At 37.2% G+C, this 23,377-nt stretch overlaps 1 long non-coding RNA gene across 1 annotated transcript in view; it reads right to left on the minus strand.

The window, feature by feature from the left end:
* The window catches only part of LOC126871825 (uncharacterized), a 30,143-nt gene extending 15,692 nt beyond the window's left edge, over positions 1–14,451 (minus strand). The window contains exon 1 of the long non-coding RNA XR_007691754.1: positions 13,850–14,451. This is a non-coding gene — a long non-coding RNA (uncharacterized LOC126871825). The remainder of the gene's footprint in view (positions 1–13,849) is intronic.
* Between the last annotated feature and the right edge of the window lie 8,926 nt (positions 14,452–23,377).

Below are 23,377 nucleotides of genomic sequence, written 5' to 3' on the forward strand. Positions count from 1 at the left end.
TATACATGCTGTATATTCTACTATATACTATATTATAATGTATATCTACTCTGGAAAATGGTTCGCAAGTAGCATAATGTACTCATCGTGGATAAAAATAGCTAACGGGAGGATTATTTATCGTCAGAAGTATTTTTCTCGAATGATCGATGCCGGTTTTAATTTAAGGGCACGATCGATTGTTGTTTTTACGATGGGTATGTAAAGAAGAGTTGTAGCCTGTAATTTCATTAAATTCTTTGTTGCCTCTCCAAGACTCGCTTGCGCAACGAACGATTGATAAAGGCGTGGCCCTCGTATTAATTTTAATTAAGGGAAGCCTTCTTCGCTACCATCGACTGTAACTTATCGTACTTCTTTTCTACAGCGAGTGTTTCTTTCGAACTCGCGAGAAATTGCCCCGGAGATTCATTTGGAGATTGTAAAGAAAATTTATCAAGTCCTTTATCTAATCAAAAAGTCTTGCCAGACATCTTATTCATTTTAGATATATATATATAGATATGAAACATTGTAACATCGCTACACGCATGCACTCAAGTTTTGATCAACGTGTGGCAATTAACTTTTGTTTTAACATGTTTTAATAACATGTTATAACAAGGGTAGAATATGCAAAACAAATTCGAAAAAATTCAATTGGAAACTCGCTTTTCTACGTTTGTGTGAAATATATTATTCTATGTAAAATTGTATGCTTGCATTTTTTACAAATAAAGGAGTTACGTTAAATAATAATCTATTATTTATATCGACGATCTCAGATATTATAGAACGATAGTGCAAACTGCGCAATTACGATAAATAATAAAAATGCAACTACGGCGCATGATCTGCGTGCATTAATGTTCCGATTTGATAAATATGCAAAAACGAATTGTGTCTCCGCAGCCGTATTATGAAAAGCAGATACAATTTCGAAGTGCTATTTCAAACAGATGAAAAATATTTTCGAAGATTTATTTCATTCGACCGTGGACCTTGTTTAATAATAATAAAAAAAAAAAAGAAACGTAGTTTATTGGTGGTACTGCAAACAACATACACCTAACCAATTGACACTGTCGTACTGGGGATTTTGGAGAATAATATGCATTTACTCGGTTTGTACAATCAACGGAGAATAAATTTTATACATGTTTTCCATTCAATATTTTTCGAATCATTCCGTCCAAATCCCTTTCATGTTTCTGTTTTATTCGCAATTTTATATTTACGCCATATCAAGGTATTTATTGGAAATCGCTTAAATTACAGAAAGGATTGTATCATTTAAATTTGATTCAGAAAAATTTTTCATATTACAGCTAAGGTTGAAATATTTTCGAAATAATGTCGTATAAAATAATGAAACGTATATATAGTAATAAAGAAAAAAAAACGACGCTGCGTCTCAAAATAGTAGTCTCAATTCACTCAAAATTTTCTTAACTTCTCCTTCGACTCTCAAATGACTCAACCTTTCTTCAACTATTTACACAAAATTCTCTCGCTTCTTTTTATAAATCTCACGTATACAACATACATTCTTACCACATACAACAAAATTTTCACATAGTATCATGTATTCTACTGGTCTACTTGTACATTCTTCGAATCGCTTCTCACCTGCTACCGATACTCCAGTATAAACACTCGCCACGGTCTCATTGTCACAGTATCGTAAATTATTGCGGCTAAATATACGCTAAACTCTATATGTACTTATAAATTATATCCGCAAATTATTACATACAGTTGAAATGTTATAGATTCAAACAAATACGAGGGATAATCGTATACTCTGATCTTTCTATGCTCTGATGATTCTATGCATCTAATTATTTACAAAGATACCTCAATTTCATAAGAATCGTATTCAAAGTAAAAATCTTAAGAACGTGAAACACAGAAGAAATAAGTCAAAATAAAAGATTACAATCGACTTGCTATGTAATATGTATATATTGACTTGCTCATATACCTACTTGCGATTTTAAAAAAGAACTGCAGCTTAAAAATTTAATTTTCCGTTATTTAATTATCATTTCACGATATCTCTGTTACAGCATTGAAAACATCCGTAGTATTTAAACGTTTCGAGTACGATATTGAACAGAAACTGAAATTACAAACAACACGAAATGGTTTTTTGAAAATCACCTACCACTGCGCCAGTAATACAATACTTTATCAAATATCAAACACGCTTTAAAACCTAATACCTCTCTATCCTACGTCTTTTTCTTTTTTGTTTTATCATGTCATCCTAGTGAATTAAAAAACACGACAGGTGGTAACGCAACGCAAGAACGTTGCAGAAGCTAAAGCCTTTCAGCAAGGGGTGCTTAGGCAATAGCTTATTTGATGTTTTAATAACGTTTCTAAGATGCGGCTTTACGAAGATAAGTTCGCGTAATTGTTTCCCTTTAACTGAGCAACTTCAAATTACTCGTTCACCATGCGTGTATCATCCGCCTTTGTCTCGGCATATTATAGTAGCGAGGATATTTTATTAGGAATATGAGCACAGGCTTTTATTGCGATATACATTGAATTATGACTGGAATTTGTGAGATTCCGCGAATTTTGCTTTTCGTAATTATTAGTACACGGGTTCACGGAAGTGTTCCAACGCTTGTAAATATTTTTTTATGAATATATTACATTTATACAATTTCATGTCCAGTATTGGCGATTACCACTATGGGACTAAAATAAAAAATTTAATTAAACCAACTGAAATGAAAATGAACGAAGCTTCAGATTAATTAACACGTAATTTATTATTTCAAGATGTTACTGTTTATTTTTATTTCGAATAAAATTTCTCCAAGTTTGATTAGCAAATAAGATAGATATCGCAAACACAGATGGATCATATTAGAACTAAGTTAGAAAAATATCATTGATACAGTTGCTGATCATTTTTACGATAAAGAATCGACCAATGTTCGCGACTAAAGATAATATTTTAATGCAACAAAAGTCTCTCATTTGCTACTGGTATTTTCACAGTCTATTATCCTAGGCAGCTGTTCGTTTAACGATCTTCGAGAGACCATACTTCTAGGTCGTCAGCTTTACTGAATTCTCCTCTGCTCGTTTAGCAATGCAGAACGCTGGAAACTTTCCGAGCGATTTCTTTCGCGAACCGGAGTTTCGTTCGCGATCCAGCCGTGATTAAACAGAATCTCAAAGTTCGATGCGATGCTTGCTACCGTTGTTTCAGTTCAACAATACTTCTACGATGCTCGGTAATTAACACTACTTATTTCGTCTGTGTGAAACTATCGACGAGAGGCTTAAACAAGTTTTATGAACATCGATTCTGTCTTCAAAATTAGCGCGAATAATTGTAATCAACAATAATCTGCAAACATTTTTTGTTTCTCGAGTATTTTTTTATTCTTTTTAATATTGGATCAGATACGTGTAAATAAGGTAGATTTTAACGATATACAACTGAAATCTATCTCAGATATTTGTAAGACTAGAAAATAATTTGCAATATTTAAAATAATGAAAATAATTGCTTGAGTAACAAAATACCGACGGGATGCACAAAAATTTCGCAATATGTGTCGTTTTCCTAGCAGATTTGTATACAATATTCCAAGTGCGTTAACCATTTCGAGACAACGTTAAGTGACTCTGCCTAGTTCCGAGTGTTCTCCGAGAACTTTGGAATATTTCCTTCATAATTCTTCTACAACTATTTCCTCTTCACGTTTGTTCTTTTTATGTAGTTTAACTTGGGGTTAGAATCGAGTTCGGATACACGTTGCAGTGGCTTAAGTAAATTACACATGCATCGACAGACGCGCCGAAGGGGATTATGCGATAGAAATTTTTCTCGGTGACACATGCAATTTTATTTTGGAGTAAAATATTATTAGTGGACGCCGAGAATTACGCGGTTCATTCCGGTTTTGCGTTTTACGATTCCAGAATGATATAATTTTGGAAATTTTAGTATTACAAGTCTTCACGAAAATGCTAGCAATGGGTGCTATTCTTCTAATAGTTAATCATCTTCTTTTCGCTTATAAATCTCTCTTTTTCAGTTTTCTTTAACATTAAAATAATCCTACATAATAAATAATTTTTTTTTTATTTTTGGTACTTATACTTTGCTTACTATAACACGATATAACATGTTAATTTATTAATTTCTACTAGCTTCTATCTTACATTTATTCAAAATAGAAAGCTACAAGATCAAAATTACTTTGATGTTCGAATATTTCCACGATCGACTATAATTATCGACTATAATCTCTGCTTTTTGATGATATACCGATTCAAACGTTTATTCTCTCGTATTTCGAAAAAGAATTATACCGACGTCGAATGAACGTATCCAGCTGGAAATCCTTTCAGCAGCCAGACGTCGTCAGAGTCTGACTTTATCGTTTTTGCAGCATCACCGACTTTTCGTTTAAGAAAAACGAGATAACGATGCGGTATATAGTATCGCAGCGATGTTTAATACTGCTCGTGGAATTTCGCTTTTTAAATGGTTTCTTCTCTTTCTCTTCTGCTCAAACTTTTTACGTGCCAGTCTGTGCATCATTTCGGTGGCCCCCGAATCATAAATTACGCCTTCTTTAAAAATTGAGACCAGACATCGTGGTAAAAAGTAAAAGTTTCGAGTACTACGGCTTTTCTTCGAGTCGCGCTTTACGCTTCGAAGTAGTACACGAAGGAAAGAAAATCTAATGCGCATCGTTCTTAAAGTAGCCGACGAAAATGTTTGAACGCTTACCATAGAAAATTTTTACGCATGTGTACATATATCGCGTGTAATATATTGTTTCTTTGATGACAATTAATCGATAATATTCTGAATTTGGTAAAAAAGATGGAACACGTGACTTATCACCTTTTTTCTTTCTAGTTTTCATATGCATATGCACGTGGCTGTCTTTGATGAAAACATTATTAATTCAGAAAAATTAAATATATCCATATTCATACAGCATAGTCAAATGATATAAGGGACTTTAAAAATATTTTCTGAAAGCGCCGACTTGTATAATCAACTAAATCAAAGGGATTTTTTTAATTTGAATAACATCACACTCGGATTCTACCAGCATCATTTTTAAATTGATGTTTGATGCAAAACAGTACCTACCATCTCAAGTTCATATTTTAAGTCTCACTTTTATGAAATACACAAAATAAAGCATTGTTATTGTTGAAATTATAAAATGATTATGTAAATTGCTTTGTCTGTACCTACATGAAAGTTACATGAAAGTAAAAGATAATAAGATCAGTGTCCTGAATAGTTTTACTTTAAACATTTATTTTAATTATTAATACGAGTGGCCGTAAAACCTTCCATTGCGTTATTTAAGTGAAACTGAAAAATTATAACATTTAAAGTTAAACGCACGGAGAGGTCGACTCAACAAGGTACATACTTTTATCATGAATTATCCAAGAACATTAACTTTTAACGACAGCTTTCGTCTTAGACCTAGATAGTGAAACATAGATACGTATTAAGTTCAGCTAATAATTGTTAAAGTTTCAGAGTCGTTCCATTATTGTATCTACAGTTTCTATTATCTTATCAGTACAAGATTATGCAAAACACTTTACCTCTACAATTATACGAAGTAAAACTATTAAAGCATTTTCTTCGTATCGGAATACTGATTACGGTAGAAGATTCTCTTTGCAAAAGGAACTACTATAGAATTAAGTAAACCAACTGAAACTATCGTAGATAATCAACGACGAACAATATCAACGTCAATAATTTCGCAACGCTCTTTCAACATTTTCCCATAAGCTTGCTAACACTTATGAACAAGTGTGCACATCGTTACGTACACGCTGTATGAAATCATTACCTCTGAGGCATTACTTACATGTGTAATACTTACACTAATAACCGACAAATCCAATTATTCAACAACGTCTGTGTCATAAACGCGAAGAGGGCTGCTCGACACGGAGGCATCTTTCACGCATCTGGAGGGCTCGTAAATCCGCTAACATACGGAGCTTACTGTGAGAAAATCGTCGTAGCGTTTGGCCGTCGCGTCTTGTGTCACGGACGTTTATGACTTTCAGACTACTTTCACTGTGACATACCACGTTGTTCTCCCCAATGTGTACAAATAAACCGTATATATACATATAGAACCATACGTTCTACGTACAACCAATGTCGTGCGTACAACCAATGTCGTGCGTACAAACAATGTCGTACGTACAACCAATGTCGTACGTACAACTAATGTTGTACGTACTTACACGGATATACATATACATTCCCGTTCATAAGTACTAGGGGAATGTATATGTATATCCGTGTAAGTACGTACAACCAATGTCGTACGTACAACCAATGTCGTACATACAACCAATGTCGTGCGTACAACCAATGTCGTGCGTACAACCAATGTCGTACGTACAACCAATGTTGTACGTACTTACACGGATATACATATACACTCCCGTTCATAAGTACTAGAACACTTACGCGAGTTCCATTAAATCTGAAAAATGATTAAGAAATCATTCGAATCCTTAAAAATTATTACTTAAAATAATTTACTGAAAATGACAATATAATAGATAATTTTATAAATTTTTAATATAGTAGAATTAATTTTTATAGTCGTACAGTGTTAATAAAATTTCAAGATTTTTTGCATAACACACATAATGTATTCATAAAAATATTATACAAGTGTTCGAATATTTTCGTGAGTTACTGTATATAAAATCATAATTTTACATCGATATAAAATTTTGATCGATTAATTGTTTCCTTGATAACTCGGATTAATGCTCGCTGTTCGACCAGCGTTTCGCGTTTCATCGTGAAATCAGCAAGTGTTCCAATGTTCGGTATTTATGAACAGTACGTAGGCGAAAGGCGCGAGGTTAATCGCATGTCTGAAAACCTCGTAACCCCTTACCTCGACTGCGACATTTCTACGACAGAAATAAGTTCGAGTTTAAAGAACATAACCAGAAAATTTTCCAGAGGCTTCTCTCTAATAAAACGAATTAAAGAAAAAGTCTGTTTATTGGATAATATTACGTTTTATGACAAATATTTTCAACAACACAGAGAAAAGACGTGCGGAAGGAACAGCCTAAAAACACAACGTGTAACCTGTTAGCTTGACAAGCTAGTAAATCATTCACAAGCATTGGTATTTGACGATCCGTGAAAAGCTGAGAGTGTAAAGGGTGCAGAAGGCTGACCTATAAATTGTGAGACGGACTATACCATTACGTTGCATTCTAAATCCATAATTCAAGGGGCTCTTTGCTTAGTAATTGTCAACGATACATACAGTCCCGACTGTAGGTAGGAAATTTCAACAGACAATTGTAGTTTTCGTATAACGCGTTTAAATCGACTGCGAGCTCTATTGTTCTAAATTCCGCGTACAATCTTGTTTACATTGACAAAATTCGCGGAATTAACGCTGCCCTAAAAAAGACACGATATACAGCACTCGAATATGAATTTCACGGTCCAAGCAACTATTTAGTAAGGCGAACAAATTAATCGTGACTTTGTTTAAAACAAAATCATTAAATATGCTGCAGAGAGTTTATTTAGCTACAATTAGCATTAAAAGTATCTTTACGTAATGGTTGATCAATTTTTTAATAGGAACAAAATGAAAATAATCGAAAATTAATATTTTGTCTTGGAATTGTATAATTCTGTTCTGGCCTTATTCGCTTTTGGTGTTCATATTCTTGTTAATATAATTCTATACAAATATGTACATTATCGCTTGTAACGGTAAATGAATTTCAACACTACGACATTAAAAAGATCAAAGTTACATTAACGCAACGTTTCATTTGTAATTTTGTTCTGTTTTCTTTTCAATGTACACTGTAGCGACTCCATTCGATCGCGATTATGAGAATAAATTTCAAGAATTTGCTGGATATATTATATTAACCTAATACATTCACTGTCACTAAAATATAGTTGTTTCATAACTTGCATGCATCGATAGCAGCGAATATCTTACGTAAACATCTTTCCTAACTCCTTTCAATTTTCCGAACAACATTCACATTACTCTCTTAACCCCCTGTGTCATTTATACCGCAACAAGAGACGAAGCAAAGGAAACGTAAGGGAAATAGAGACGAAGTTTTCCACTCGATTTTCAGAGCCGCTCCATTCATCCTCGAAGTAATCACACGAATCTCGTACACGTAATGATTGTGCAACGAACAATATCAATTCAGTCTCGGCAGACAGGAAAATCGGCGAAAGTCGAGAGACACAGCTCCGAAAGGGGTAGAAGAGACGAGCTGCGAACAGGAGGCTAATTTTCCCCGGAGAGGGATTAACCCCTCACGGACAATGTATAGTCCATGGAGAAGCGTCAGCGTGGTAGAGAACCACGAGGGACGGAAGAAAGACGAAGAGAGGATCTTAAGGAAGAGACTCTTACCAGTGGTAGATACACGTAAGAAGAACTTGCGGTCTTGAGAGGCTAAAGATGGTGGTAGAGAGAGGCGGTGTGGTAGAGAAGAGCACTGTGGTTGAGGAATAGCCGGTGTACAACTCGCTCTTACCAGATTTCCTACCGCTATCAACTATTTTGCATTTCGTTGTTATTCAGAAACAGTCGCAAACCGCGCCGTCTAGCGAACCTGTTGTCTTTCTACTATCTTTTCTCGTTTCTCGCCTCTTCTCTATCCCTGCCATCCCTTTTTCCATGGAACTTCTTACCCAACGAGATGTTTTATTAATGAAAATGAAGAAGCACCCTATATTTTCCTTGATCCTCTCATTCCTGCCCTTTTTGTCGCTCTTGCCTTTGCTCTTTGCGATTCCTCTTCATCTTCGTTCTTCTATCGTCCCGTGTTGTCTTCCAATCCGTATCTGGCGCCAGCTTTGTGTCGATTGTCTTTCGTTCCTGCAGCGTCCGTTTTCCCATTTTCCAGGATATTCTCAGCGACCAAGTATCTCGTTCGAAACGATTTCGACGCTCGTTCCCTCTTCGTCCTTCGGCTGACGACTCGCTTTGTCCATTTTTCCTTTTTGCTTCTCCTCTGTCGCCATCTTGCCGTCACCCTTCGTACCGTCACTTCCGCCGGTGCTTCAAGTAACGATATTACTTTCCGTACAGCGCGCCACGGCGGTCCGGTCTCCGGGGAATGCGACAACAAGCTATGCGCGAAATTAATTCAGACTGGCAACAAGCACGCCTCGGTAAGCCGACGCGAAGCTCGCGAAAAAGGGACACGGCCGTTCTAATACCTACTAAGCAGATGTAATAAACACACGGACATGTTCTCTCATCTTCAATTTTATTACTTGTGAAGCGCGTGTTTCGACCAACTAACTGCTTAAAGAATCGTATTTTGAATGGGTAGACTCTGAGCCGGCCTACACCTTGAAATCAACATTAGGATAGAGAATAAGTTATTTCGAAATATAGCTTCTTGTCGCAACTGTAAAGAGGACCTGATGTAGATTCGGATGAAACAGAATTTTTAATTTATAGTGCATATCGAGTGTCATTCTCTCTAATAGAATTTGATGCGCCAATAGGAATCATTAATTTTGTTTCGTAATCTGTTGCTATCAAAAATTACTCCAACAGTAGACGCATTAATTCCTGTTAGAGGAAGAAGAGATTTCCTTGTATGTCACATGTATCTCAACATTTCGAACAAATATCGTAAGCGCAGGAACGTGCTTTAGAGCAGCTATGCAGCATTAAGATATGCTAACATGTATTGTCAATCCGAGTGTATTTCCTAATAAATACATCCTAATAAATATCAAGAAGCTCTACAAAATCAACGCGCGTATCGTTTGATTATAAATTACTGTAAAAATGTTTAACAAATTTAAAGAGTTAGATCATAATCATTGCCAATCCTAACAAATCAACTATACACAATCTGCACCAAGAAACAATTTTATTTCACCCTAACATTGCCAAATCGTAACTCTCAAAACTTTCCTAACAATCCCAACTGGTCGCGTTCTAAAAGGACGTTTATCACTGGGAAACACGAGATCACACGTAAATCAGACGCGCTACACGGAACCCCAGGCGAAACACTTTTCCCAATAGCAGTCTCCTTGCGTTGTGGTTGTAACGGTGTGCATTTATGGCGTGGAAGAGGAGTTCGAAGCGGATGACCGATGAAACTGATGACGGGCGGAAGGTAGCGCAGAACCGGCTGCTGGTTTGGCTAAGCCGTAGATGCATAAATGCACAGTCGAGCGAACAGAACGTTGGTTCGGCTTGGTGGCGTAGTTTGTCGGGATGTCGTGCAGAAGCAGGGTCCAGTTGCACGCGGAAATGTAGGTTCGTGCTGTTTCAGCCTTCAGGCTACTACCTATATCCCTCCTTTACCCTCCCTCTACGCGTCCCTCCCTCTTCTCTGTCCCTTTTCAATGGAGGAATTCCTCTGTTCATCCCATTCGCGAATCGTGGTTTCATACGCTAATGTGCCGGAACCCGTTGCTTTATCAGATTATGACAGATTGAATGACTCTAACGAATCATTCAAGTTCGTTATTGGTTTTCATTCCCTCGTGTCAGAGGAATGTGATTGATTAACCATTTTGCTACTACGGGCGACCACAATCGCTCTCCGTAAAATGCCACTGACGTATTACTACGGGCGGCTATAGGCGCTCTACGTAAGATGCCGCGTTTTGTACATTTGTACGACGAGTATTGTACATCCTTAAGCCTTTTATTAAAAGTAAAATGGTGTGACGAGAGGGCGTATGTGGTCCTCTTTCCACAATGAAGAATTTGTTGAAAAATGATGAAAATGATGAAAAAACCGAAGTGTGTTGTCGATTATAATCGATTGATGGGAACTGTGGAGCGAATCGCGATACCAGTGTCAGATTTGATGTTAGCCTATGTGTAACACCATGTTTCGAAAAATACCACACGCAATACCATTATTAAAAGCTATTAGTATCGTACAATTATATTCTATTATATCATATTATTATGTTGTGTAATCTGTTTGTTTCCAAATTGTAATTGAAAGTGACTGTGTTAAGAAGTTATAAACACTCTATTTTGAGGAAAGTATTTTTCTTCGAAAAACACCGTTAGAGCAGCTCGGTTTGCAGTGAGACATAAACGCGGCCGCTGACGATCTTCTTCGCGCACCGTGCACTGTTTTGGCGCGGCGGAGAAGCCGCCCGTAGCCAAAGGGTTAAGGGCTAAATATCTGTGAATTTTAGACGCTTAAATCTATGTTTGCTGGAATGTAATTAAATTTTGGGTAGCTGTGCTATTACAAGCGTGGAAGTATTCAATTGTCTATGGCGAAAGTCTATATAGGGTGTCTGATTTGAATCGAACGACTAAATTGTCTTTGTGGATCACTGATCGTGTAGATCATTTTGCCTTGATATCGACTGTAAGTTTAATTACTGTAAAATCAATTGAACTCTTTTCAAGGCTTGTTCGATGTTTCTTTTTTCGTTCTTTTCCTTCTTTTTTCTTATAGTAGTTTTTTCGAATTCTTCTATCTTGCATTAATATTCAACGTTGTCGAGCGTTGATCCGTATAAGAAACGTGTATTATGTTATACATATTATGTATAACGTTGAAGTTCCTCAAGACACGTATTCTACACCACATATTTAGAGAAAAGAAAGTTTCGCGTTATGTTTTATTCAGCCAAGAATGTCTTTAGCGTTTTGTTGGATGCTAAAATATACAGTATTATGCATACCTGTATAAAACTATGGAAGATTTCTTTTGAAAGATTTCAGTGCATAAAGCATTTTAAGAGATATTCTCTTCCTGTATTTTTTCAACTACATACTTTACATTGATAAGTATAATTTCGTTAGAACTTTAACCTACACAAAACTTCAAAGTATCGAATATTTATGTAGGCTTAAAGAATATAATCACATTTCATAGTTGAAAATCAACAAACAGTTAATTGTATATCTTGCTAATCGTAAAATTTGTGTAGTTCTTTACCTCTGCCATGCAAATGCGGTTTGTAAAGGATTTCAGCCGTAATATAGTTGTTACACGACATTTACCATCAATGTAAATGACACGTGCTCGTGTTTCCGAATAAAACTCACTGCCCTTTATTACAAATCGGTCAATTACTTTCAGCGTTGAGCGAAGGCAATTTTGATCACGCAATTTGACACACATATACGTACACACAAGTAATTAAATCGTCTGCGCGGATCATCGTTGATGAGAAGATCAGTCGAGATGCGATCGTAATTTTCTATGCAATAAATGCCTGTTTATTGGAGAATATTTTTTAGCAAAGTAAACAGATGATCTTGTCAACTAGTCCAATGAATGGTAATCGTTGTAGTAATCGTTGCGATCAAACAGTATAGCCACAAATAGCGTTTGTCCATCCTATTTTGTAGCAAGTTAATTACGAGAGCAGAGTCTATTATTCCGGCGCAATGTCAACTCATAGCTGTGTTATTGGACGTACATTTAATACCTAAATTCTTCTGTGACCACGTCGCTGTTAGCTCTTGTCCTTTGTTGGAACTGCAATTTCATTGAGCACAATTGTTGATGTAAACGGTGGCCACAGCTATTCGAAAACGCGTCTTTTCCAAGATTAAATTATTCGCTGTGTTGAAGATCCATTGCATAAAAGGATGGCGTTTGTATCGGTTGTAATTTTAAATTTGGGGGTTGGATTCTATACTAAATAATTATAGCGTATTATAATAGCATTACGCGACTTCATTGTCAAATTGACGACGAGGAAAGAATTATTGGAATTTACTACAAAATTTTTATTTAATGGCGTTTAAAGATTTAAGATTCACGAACTCTTTTATTGAGATTTTCAATATTTTTATAAATACGATTATATTTGTCCGATTATACCACCAATTGCGTTTGTATTTTCAACTATACTTTACGTTCAACTTTACTTCTATAAAGTTTAATATCTCGAGATAAAATATATAGCGACACGATTTCATTTAAAAACGTGTTAAATGATGGAAGAAGAATCGTATAATGTAACATAGGCAATAATGTTGCCTTCCACGTAAACGGTGAGTACAGTTAACAACAAAACTTCGCCTCTTTACTACGTGCTTATCGTAATATATATGTCGATTACGGCAAGAACGTAGCACAAAAAGAGCGGCCAGTTGCTAAACCGCGAATTCAGCAGAAAACAAAAGAGCACGATTGGCGAAGGAACGCGGAGCAACTCAAACGGTCACGATTGTTGCAAGTAGTAACAGACGCCGCGAGTCAGCCAAACATTTTAACGATCCCTATAACCCGCTGACTTTACAACTCGCCTCGGCGGCGATCCACTCGGCTGGTTGACTGAGACTTATACAGCGGAGCATCCACATGCTTCTCCGTTGCTTTAAAGCATGAAAGTATAACAACACAATAAACCTGTCCCGTTCTCCGCCCACACTGTTCCTGACTCGTTACCTACTTTCGCTCGTCTTCTCCGCGTAATAAGCCTTCAACATTGCACGTTTTCTACCAACTACGCTTCGCCCTCAGCCAACCTCTTCTGCGCTGCTTACCCCGCACATGCGCCACGAAGCCAGAGCTTCTGCCTTGATCGGTGCATAAATAGGTTTGCCAAAAGTTTATCATGGATTAGTCTCCGGCATTGTACTCCGTTTCGGTGGTAAGGAACAAGCCATGGAGAAGACGAGGATAAGCATCGCCGGTAGGCGAGTACACAGGTGGAAGCAGCAGCGGAGGAAGGTGACTCGAGTACACCGAGGGTGTCTACCTACTCGGCTACACACTCATCCTCTCTTCTCCACAGCCGAGCTAGTGCACGTTCGAGCGAGTTCAACGAGGCAACTGCTTATGGCATCATAACCAAGCTTACGAAATGCTCGTCGTTGTCGTCGTCGTCGTCGTCGACGTCGCAATGGCGACGTCGCACCCATTTCACGTCGAGCCAGAGTCTGGGGCCAACGCTGGAGCTTGCCTCGAGGTCGGTTAGACCCGGTTGAAGCCGCTTGATTCCACTCTAGAGTGGAGCGCGCTTCCGCGGGTCATCCGACCGTACACCGCGAGCGGAATGAAGACGTTTACGTGGGTAAACCTCGACGCCTTCAACGAATTTTCCGCGAGGATACAAGCACGCCGTTAGTTGAACACACGACGGCACTACCGCGGTATCTTCGTGTGCTCCATCGCGTCGCGAACTGTCTGCTGCAGCAACCGAGGACTCCCGCGATTTTAAAGCTTGGTAATGTGAAAACCGGTCGTAGTAGAGGGGTGGCGAGTGAAACTGTTTGCCGAGTGGGGTGTAACGTGCCGGAAGTCGTTTACGGGAGAAACGATACCTGCTGGCAGCAGTTCTGCCAACTTTGTTTAACGCGATACCAGTCGGCACGTATTTTTCTTGAATTTTATGATATGCGTGGTATGTCTTATGCGAAAAATTGAAAATCATCAGATTTTAAAAAGCAGAGCTCAGTTCGTGTAAAGTACACGTATACGAGAACACGTTCCTCGAAGGAAATTGAATCGAATAAATCGTTGGATCTAAAAATGTCAATTAAAGGTAAATAACTAAAGAGTTTCATATGCAAGAGATGTAATTTCGTAGGAGATTAATTTTTTCAACGTAGCCAACCCTTTCTTTAATCGATAAACAACTGTATATACTAAATAATAAATTTTACATAATGTACAAATACTCCAGGCGAATGACGTTTTACGAAGTTTTAAATAGAAACCATTTGAATAAGACGTATATTCCTTCTTTTCGTTAAATAAGCGCAGCACAACTTACAAAGAAGGAAATGAAATGTCATTTTTCTTCGCAATTCTTAAAGAATGTTTTTAAAGAATTTTTCCAAAGAAATGAGCGAGAACAAAGAAAAAATAGTTCCTCATATTTTCAAGATAGATTCCGAGTTTAATTTCGATCAACATTACTGCTAGAAAAATAATTGTTTTACGACGAAGTATTCGTGGTCCTTTTTCCAAGTCCCGGATTCTCGAGACAACGTAACCAACGAAAACCGCTAGAGGATTTGCCAACTCCGGTGTGTACTGCCCCGTGAAAGTTTTCTCATGTTGAATTCAGAAAGCTATTCTTTCGGAAAACGAATACCAGTTAGATACTCCCTTCCAGATTTAATTCAACAACTTCGTCCCTCTGACTCTCTGAAAATGTAATGTCGGCGTTTAATAAAATACGAGTAAAATGCAATTACTGTGAGATATGGCGACACGAACGCAAGTTCGCAACGCAAGAATATCTTTTATACCTTTGGTTACTTAATAATGAAATTTCGAATTTCAGCAATTCGTTTGATCTATGCTGGACGACATACTAATTCTATGAAACCAACCCTTTTATTACACGCATGCATACAGTATGATTCTAGTAATTATGCTTGGCTTTATATGTGTTTCAAATTAAAGAGAGATCGTGCAAAAAAATTTTACTCATCAGGATCTATCATTCTGTAATGTGAATTTCTTACATCGTAAATCCTCGACGTTTCGATCTTAAATTAATCATCAAAATGCAATTATCAAAAATTATCGATGAAAGCTGGAACTACATAGTTTTTGTACCGAGCGATAGAAAAATAATATTTTACACGTCATTCGTTCAAAATTCCTCCTAGTTTTATATCTGATCTCTCAATGATATCTTCAAATTTTATGGCAGTAAAATGATTCAAAGCTTGGTATCTTGATAAACCCACGAGATCTCGAATTTGAAAGCAAACGATCTATCAATTTTATAACTATTTTATTGAAAACCGAATCGATTTGAATCAGAATCAGCAAGAAAAAGTATTTGGAAAGTTGAAGGAATTATCTGCACCATTTTAAAACACGTGGAATAATAATGCAAACGTCGTTACTGTAACAGAATAAATTTAGCAAGGGTGGAGGGAGAGGCACAGTTACCGAGAACGAAACGAAGCGTATTCGTTGAATGTTCGATAAAGCGGGGAACGCTGACGATATATTATTCAAAGGACCTTTATCTTCGAAAGTAGATTCTATCGTGCTCCTTATTTCGGACTTGAGTTCTTGCCTCTATTTACGGCCACTTAGATCGAATGGATCCCACGGTACAGGCTCAATTAAACGAGTGATAGGGCTGTAAAAAATTTGCTGCTTCGCGAAATCTTTTTTCATGTACACGTCCTTCCTTTCATTTCCTTTTATAGTCGATGTGTCGTGGATTTCTTATCACAAAGGTGGGGCCATCATTTCGAGGTAGAAAACTCGCAGGCAGCGCAATGACAAGAAAGCGTACGAAGTTTTATTCGAGTGCACACGATGACATATAAAAGTTTTCTCGTGCAGTAGTCAGAGAGTTGTTCTGGCGAATATGCGAACGTGATCGTATTCTGCGTCTGAATTTAATACACTTCTGCGTTATTTATACGTTTAGTTGCAGACTGCAGAAACAATATATTTCAATAATAAAAATTTCATAGATCAGATACGATTGTTTCCGAGGGGTATCTTTTTATTTTTTTAATTACGATATCTATTTAGTTTGGATAGTTTTATCGTCGTTGAGAATTCACACGCGTACAAATAACAAAATGCTTCGCGTCGCGTTCTGTAAAATTTCTTGATGTGCGTTTCTAGTTCATTTGTCTACATGCTAATTTCACGTTACGTTATATAAAGTAGAAAATCGTTGTATAAGACATGTAATAGAATGACACATTGTTAGTCGGCTAGTTTGCTCTCAATTGTCAAATATTGGATCTTGTCATTGAACGAAGTGCATTTACGTACAGAAGTTCTACGAATTTACACACGAAGACGAACAAGACATTTGCATGAGAGAAAATGTCCGCGTAGTATCTAAAGTGGTGTACAGTCTTGGATAAAATTTCCGTCCAAACGCTTATACTTATCATTTATTGTTACAAAAAAAAAAAAAACAATCCTATTTTATTCACGCTATAAATAGTTTTCTTCCAATGAACATGTATCTTCAAAATATTCATTCTATATACGACGATATATACGATGTTTTAAAATTCCATTTATATGACATATTAAGTTTCTCCAAAAATTACGTTCCATCGTTTCTTCCATTGTTTTTCTGCAACTTGATATTAAATAGGACAGTTAGGTGAAAATTACGACGAAGTGGAGTCTTATTTACGACCGCCGCGTCGCGTTGCGTCGTGGAAGCATACGATATTCGCTCTCTTCGTATTTCGGACTGTACATCGAGGCTCTCTAGGCGCAAGCTCAGGCTTGGCATGAGATTGGACCACATTGCACAGCTGCAAAGTACCGCATTTTCTAAATCCCATGGGTCGAAAGGCGCAAAATTCTTCCTGACGAAGTAGCAGAGAAGAATATACAGGTGCTGAGAGTTATCTTAAATGACTAAGAAGAACCACGAAACACTCTTACGAATGGAAAGTATTGTAGTGGCGCGACAATTTTTCTTAACGGGAACAGCGCAATTCATTTTGTTGTTGATTCAACGTTGAACGAAATTTATATATAATATTCTAATGAGAAAAATATAAATTATACGCAATGCTATTTACCGCGTATATCGGTATTGCATGTAGGTGGTACATTCATTATCTAAATACGACTGCTTGCATTAAGGTTAGAAGTCCTTTTATAAATCGAGAAAAATCTTTCTAATCTGACTTGTGATGCAGAAATTGAAGAATCCAAAGACGAGGAGCTAATCAATTAACAAAGTAGTTCCACCAAACTCGTCATAATGTTTCATCCTGTATTGCCGTGATGATTATAAAGAGTGAAATCGTCGCAGTTGAATATACCGTAATCTTGTAATTAAAATATATTTTGTCAAAAATAAGGGTCCGAACAGTAGTACGTGTTACAATTTTCGTCTCAAATAATAATTAACTTAATATTTTTATCATTTATCTCCCACTCTTTTCTTTCGTGAATTCCAACGCTAATACTGATTATTTAATCCTTTATTCAGCATCTAAAGCATTATTTCAATTTTTGTTTAGTATGTCCCAACAGTGAAAAATATTGCTTTGTGATATGAGAGTACAAGGTTGGAAGTGGAAGATCGTAACGTGTAAAATGTCGAACACGTAAAATATGAGGATGATATGCCGGACCAAGGTACTTCACGGTTATGTAAGATTTCCTGCTAGATGCAAACCTCAGCAGTATCGAGAGACATCACGTGTCGGCAAACGTGAAAGCAATTTTCTATAGATGGCTCGCTGCTTTGCCCTGATAATAATGAAATACTATTTAAAAATAGAGACAGTACTTTAGTTACAAGTATTGTTAATAAAATACTAGTTCGAAGTTGAAACCAAAATTGCTACTAAAATCGTACTAAATGTATGATACGTATAATACGTGTTAGCGTTCCTTCGTGCCAATATAATGGTAGATAGCCAGTCGCTATTTAACTTTACCGATAATTTATGACTGTAAACCGCAGACTCGAATTTGCCGAGCTATAAGATGTCGATGACACGACTATTCAGAGGATGCGTGAAACAGTTTGACGAAAAATAAATTAATAGAGAGATAAATTGATGGCAGGCGATTCGACGTTGAGATTTTGTTTAAAGGATCTGGCAACAGTTTCGATGCTAACATATATATCTAAGTTGTAATATTCTGTGTTTGTTTCTATTCTGTTTACGGCTGGCGGAAAATTTTCCGAAAGAGAAGATTGGCTTGTTGCTTCGAAAGCTGGTTAGGGAATGTTTGAAGGAGTTTTCGTGGAATTCTGTGGAATGGGAAAAAATAGAAGAGGTTAAAAGGCTGACGTTGCCGGGGGTGTCTCTGGTCTCCGTCTCGTCTAGGGGTTGTAACAGGTACATCCGGCTCGAGGCCGTTTGTTCTTAAACAATGGTTGTAAAAGTGACCCTCGTTGAGCAGCCGCTCGACATGCCACAACACGCGGTTTCCAGATTCAAAGAAAGACCAGAATACAACCGTAACATGAATCATAATTCATTAATCATACATTGCTAGAAATAAAACTCCAATCAGAAAATGATACGTAATATATTCAATTACGTATGTCGTTTATATAAAATACGCAAAATCTATTAAATATGAAAAATACGCACTTGTATAAAAATCCGCAATCTATTAATAATAAATGAACGAATAATACTCCTGCATGTAGAGATATTACCTGGTAGTGGTATTTTTGACACCCTTTTTTTCGAGCATTCGCTTGAAAAAATCTATCATAGAATTTTCTGTTCGTTGTACTCACTACGTTCTGTTTTCACAATATACTGGTCGCACTCAATAATTCTTTGATCCCTACATATACAACAATACGGGTTAGGATTTTATTCTCTACGAGCCTCTACCACACTCAATATTCAAGAAATATTTGTATATCGACGCTTAATTCAGTCTCATGTTAATAATAATATAAAAAATTCTTAAAAATATGTAAATTATTTATGTTTTCATGTATTTACATTTTATATTTTTCTATATTTATACTCACATTGAAACGTGGTAGCATCGAGATATAAATAAATATCTATCGAAATAAAAACTTCGGTGTATACAAATGCTTGAAAACTGAAAAGGGGAAATTCCATATACCTTTTGTATTTTCTTTTGTATGTTTTTACTATAATACGATTAAATAAAATCTCGAAATGTTTAAATATAAAAATATCTCCGAAATTTAAAAGAACAATATGTTGCATATTAAACGAATAAAAACCCTTTTCATTTAAGGAAATATAACATCACTTCAAATCGAACATGTCCGTCTTACCAATCGATCTTACCAATCAAACATGCATTATACTTGTTTCCTACTGCAGAGAAACCAAGATTCGGTTGAAATTTACACGTTTGATTTTCCTGAAAACACTGGAGCAAAGGAGCGATACAGAGATCAACAATTCTATGCAATTCCTCTAATGATTTGGCTCGTAGAATTTCCAGCACGTCGATTCGAGGAGGGCAATAAACTTTCGAGTACCATTTACGTCTAAGAAGTTTCGGTAACTTGCGCTAAATTAATTATGTTACGCGTACGATCCTACGTAGTATATCACGTCAAGCACTATAGACGCGCAACAAGCTAGTGGCAGCGTAACATCACCAAGTATCCCATGGATTGACACAGTTAATGCTACCACTTGCGACAGCTTTCTCAAGGATCAACGAATCGGCTGTTAATTATCGCAGCAATGTAAACGTTTGCCTCCATTTAATTATGGATCTCGAGAAATTACGCTAATCGATCGCTCGAACGTATAAACGATCGTGTTACGAATTTACGCTGAATCCGTGGAAAGATCCGTAGAAAGAAGATAAGCTTACGGCTTGTTTTAAACGACTCTCGGTACGAAAGGTACGATTTCCTGTTTATCAGGCGTTTAGCAATTATAATAATATTTCACAAACGATTCAACGAAATCTCGTATAAGCGAAGAAAAAACTTTTCTCGTTACTTCGCCGAGCGTATTTCAGTCGGTTAAAGGGTGGAATTTTGTTCCGAACGCAAACCATCAGCCTCTTGGTTCCGCTTCTTCGCGGGATTAAATAGGGAGGATTAATTAAAGGTGAAATTCATCGGCGTTGAACGTATCGCGGCGCGGGTGCGTAATAAACGTTCGCCTAGAAAAGAAAAGGGGGAAGAAACGCGGATAAGAGCGGGCAAAGAGAGGCGATGGGTTTCCGCTGCGGTTGATTTATGAACGAAAATAATGATGCACGCTCGAACGGCTTCGTAGGTTAATCAACAAATGATTTTCTCTCTGTCTCTCGGTTTTTCCGTGAAGCACACGGCACCGTTGGGAGGAGAAACACGAGACGCTCCAGTGGTTCGCGAGAAACGAGCAGTAGAAAGGGCCGTAAGGATAATAGGGTCCCGAGTACAATAACGTGTGATCAAAGGGAGAGTGTCTAGTTATCCGAGTGCAACGGCACAAAACACACGGAGAATCGCAAATCGATAGAGGTGAAATCGTGTTGGCGAGGGTGCAATGCGGCAATGGCTCACCCCCTCCATCACCCTTCTCTCCTACTCTCTATCCCTTCTCCTTCTATCTGTCTCAATATCTGCACCCTATCTTTTTCTTCATCTCTTCTTTTCCATTCTCACACCGTCACACCGTCTTCCTCTCACCCTATTCAATCCATCTTCTTTTTTCTTATTTCTCTCAGCATATCCTCGCACGTTTTCCCCAGCTTTTCCTTTCTAACCGGTTTTCTCTTCGTGTATATACTTCTCTGTTCTTTCTGTCCTTTTCTCTTCTTTCATGCAAAGTTCCTTCGTTTCTTTTGTAGGCGCAAACTACTCGACACTCTTCATTTTCCTTCTTTCTTTTCCTACCACGGTTTGTCGTGTTTTGCGATGGTAGAAGCGAAATCAGCAGGCACGCCCCTATCAAAACACCGACCCTGTCCCAGACCACAAGAGATTAGTCAGTGTTCACGGAGAAATTCTTCCTTCCTCCGTCTCTTAGCCATTTCTTTGTCGATTCTATAGTCGAAATCTTTCGTTTTAATGAGAAATTTTGATAGAGCCACTTCCTAGCCATATCGAATTGCCACGATTATATCGAGCGCCGTAGTGAACGCAGATTTGACAACGAAGGCAGATTGATAGGGGGAATTCTTGCTTCAGGTCAATCTTAAACGTTAAATGAAGTTAATATTTTGACTACTTTAAACCTGTTGCTTGAATACTATATATTTGTGGCATAATAAATGTTTTTATCTCATCATATTAGATACATTAGATTCATAAATTTTAGTTCTTTGTATCTTCCTTTGTTTTAGCAATTTCATAAGGAATAGGACGATATGTCGCATCATATGCTATATCCTCACCTAACTGGTACAAAATAGTTTAGCTCTTTTTAGTTCAGACTACATACGTTGCTTCATTTTCACTAATCCACTTACTTACTTGCAGTCGTATTTCTCAATTTCCTGCTATTCGCACACGTTACTACTTAACAACTAACAAGATATTCAGCCAACGCAAAACATACACAATTACTATTATTTACGACTCAGAATTGTCTACTATTCGTATCATACTACCCATACTATTGATGCTATTCACGCTATTCAAACTTACTACTATTCATAACAAAAACCAACATATAGTCAGACTTTACATAGAAAAACTTTGACGATAATTAAATCAATAAAAGATATAAAAACTACTCGATTACCGAGATCCTTCCAAGATTGGAAGAATGTTTTATATTGCTGTTTGCTTCCCTATAGTTTGAATAGTAGGAAAAATCAATCCATTCACTTGGATTTGACTGAGAGCGATCGATGCAGCCATTCGTGAAGGTGGCAACCGGAAGGAGGCCTCCTCCATAAGCTGTGAGACACGTCCTTGGCGTGGCGGCGAAGACAATGGGATATTAGATTGTAGCCAACGACGTGATTTGCCACAGGGGAAGGATTTTGGCTAGCCATTCCGCGTAATTACTGCGGTATCTGAGAGACGTTTAATCCCGTTTACAAAGCATTACCAGTTAATGGATATGTCGGGTCGCAGACTCGCGGTGCAGTAACGGTGTTCAAAGTCGGGCTACTCGATACTGGCCACGGGGATTCATTGAAATCGAATATACTTTCCTTGGCTAGTGCCACCTGACCGTAACGAAAAGAGCCTGGATTTGTTTGAAAGCGGTAAACATGGTGGCGAGGTGTAAATACGTGTACCGGCTGAATTTCAAGAGCGAGGTACAGTCAACTGTGAAACGGAGTTTTAGTCACGGTTTACGGAAATTGTTGCGGTTTCCATCGTTCCTGAACTATTCTTACTTCAATTGCTAATGTCTTAATGCGTTAAGAGGTTGTTAAGTTAAAAGTTGTACTTTGAATTAGTCGATAACGATGCACAAAACTTTGACAATTTTGTGTTCTCTTACATTTACGATATACCACGTTTATAGTTTATTTCTTTTATCCTAGTTTCAATGACGACAAATTTTTCGTTAATCCGAGCTCTATTTTCACCATGCATTTATTACCACGTAATATTTCAAAATCTACAGACATATTCTGATTCGTTTCTTTTATATTGTACCTTCTATAATATTTCCTATAATACTTTTATCCTAATTTGAACACCACCAAATTTTCCAAGATCCAAATATCTCTATCTTCGACACAAATACATTACTCTCATTATTCTCTTATGATCTCCATTTTGCAATAATTTGACGATGGTTTGAATTACACGGATCAGTTTCGCATGGGATTTAATAGGATCAGCCGTGAAATCCTTGACAAGATTCGAGATGCAGGGAGGGAACTCATCTAATGGTTGTTCACGATCACCGTCGTCGTCTAGATCATCGTCTTAGGTCCGTCATTTGCGGATGCCATAGAAACTTGGTCTCATAAAATCCAACGGTCAAACTTGGTCGTCCGGGGTAGC

Source organism: Bombus huntii, chromosome 12 (assembly GCF_024542735.1).
Source record: "Bombus huntii isolate Logan2020A chromosome 12, iyBomHunt1.1, whole genome shotgun sequence".
Lineage (NCBI taxonomy): Eukaryota > Metazoa > Arthropoda > Insecta > Hymenoptera > Apidae > Bombus > Bombus huntii.